Source organism: Scleropages formosus, chromosome 18 (genome assembly GCF_900964775.1).
Source record: "Scleropages formosus chromosome 18, fSclFor1.1, whole genome shotgun sequence".
NCBI classification, from domain to species: Eukaryota; Metazoa; Chordata; class Actinopteri; order Osteoglossiformes; family Osteoglossidae; genus Scleropages; species Scleropages formosus.
Window position 1 is genome coordinate 12,933,422 of NC_041823.1, and position 2,325 is coordinate 12,935,746.

Genomic DNA, 2,325 nt, shown 5'->3' on the forward strand with positions numbered 1-2,325 from the left:
ATACCGTGTTAAGATCTGACAGATAGCGTAGCACTTTTCCAGCAGTACAGTACGTAAAAGGCCGTCACAAACACTGACATTTTTGAATATGCTGAAAGAAAAGCTGTCTCAGGTCTTCTGGCAGACATGGCCCATCATGATCCAAGCACTTCCGCTGAAGAAACACCCAGAAGATGTCCAATCAATAACAGAATCAGAATAATAGTTCAAATAAAGTATTGCTTACGATAGGAATATCATCACACTGTAAAAATAACACAGTTAAAACAATAAACCTGTGAAAATACGATCATATCAAAACGCTATGCAGAGTCACATGAAGAAGTTCTGAGAACATGTGAACAGGTCAACACACTGGCAAGGGTTTCACAGTGTGATATGTCTGCCACTGCTGAGATAGTTTCATTATTCACCATTTATACTAATCCCAAAGGATCGCCGGAGGCAAAACATTGTCATTCTGCCTGTCGAACACTGTTTATATCAGCCTGAATTTCTCATTTGTTTTCATTTTTTTCTGTTTTGCAGTTAATGGCTACGCATCGCGATTTACATTCTTACGACTCTTTTTGAGTAAACTCACCTTGGACCCACTGCTGTGGATCAAACATCGGTGTTTCTCTGTTTTTCCCACATGTATCAGGTCGCTGACGGCTAGCTAGAACTTTGCATGCTAAATCCTCCATCTCTCGTACACGTTCGTGACTGCTGCTCCAGAAAATTAATCGGAGCAATGCACTGATGATGGCGCTCAACAAGGTTTAATTTTCTCCAGTGACTGCAGGCAATATTGGTTTTGGAATGGCAGCAGAGCTGAGAATTAGTTTCCTGGCTATAGAAATGATTTTTTGTGAGTGTCAGGAAATTTAGGATTAGTTGCAAACTGAACCAATACTAACTGGGTGAAAATGTAAAGGGGGGGGAGTTCAATTTAAGGCCCAGGGATTACAGTACTGGAAATGTCTGTCATCAGTCTGCAACGTCTGCAGTAACTTGACGGAGAAAAGGATCGGCTTAGTCCAGCCTCAGAAACACAGATAGCATATATTGCCAAGAAAACAAACTCATAAAGCTGTCTTCAAGCAAAGTATTTGTATGTGAATATGTATTTTTTCCTATGACACACAGGGGCACAATCTCAGTTTCTTTATGGTACACAGTGACATACAGTGTATTGGCTATCAACTAACCACCGCACCACATCTAAACATTTTATTGTCGTCTAAAACTCATCTAGGTCACATGTGATGGAAAAATAATTGCTCAAATGGTGTGAAAATACTGTTAAATCCTACTCAGACTGTGTTTATACCACGGTTTGGTTACATTTTCCTTATCCAGAATAAATGGGTACACACAGACTCTAATAGCATGGAGCAAACAGGAAAAAAAAGCAGTGCTGGGAACAGGGCTCAGAACTCTAAAACTCTGAAACTGGTGTGGAACCCCCAAAAAATGTTTGCTTTGAGAGAATAATAATATTTTCTATTTCCTATAGAGTTTGATAGAGTTCCAAAGAAAATCAGCATTTCACACTGTTTACCATGGTCCAGAAATGTTCTTTCCTAAAAAAGGTCATGCACCGCTATACAGATTCAAGCCCATCACCTAAACATTTACCAGTTTGTGCTTTTAATACTGAAATTAGTTATCATTTGTAGAAATTATTGCCAACGCAGTGCTAAAAGAAAACAGTTCTCATAATTGTTGCTATAAGCAGGACAAGCCGTTGCAGACAGTGTGTGTGTGTGTGTGTGTGTGTGTGTGTGTGTGTAGATCAACTTGAGTTGGCTGGTGACTTGTACCATTCACCCGTAAAGAGGGGTTGAGGAAATCGCTGACGAGTCGCCCCGGGATCAGCATCACGCTAATATTACTGTGAGTCACATCCACGAGGGGTGGTCATGACTACATGACTGATACACACAGACACGGAGCAAAAGAAAGGTACAAGTGCAGAATGACGCAGAGTGACGATGATTTCTGCATTGCGTTCAAAAGGAGCACTCACAAACTCTTACTGATTTCTTGACTCTTTACGAGTGCTGAAATAATGGCTGCCCTGTGTATTTGTCTATGACAAACATGGGATACACATAGTACTTAACGATTCTTTATATAACCAGATGCGTCATTAACTTCCCTAATGGTTTATAAATGGGTAAAGACAGCAATGCATCATTTAGTGGCTAATTCCCACTCTTAATGGACTTCAGAAAATAGTTTGCTTTCATAGAAGTGTTCACACAGACTCAAAAATCTTTAATTATGAGTTTATTACCGAACAGTATAACTTATGCTATTTTCCATACTTCTGCCCTCTAA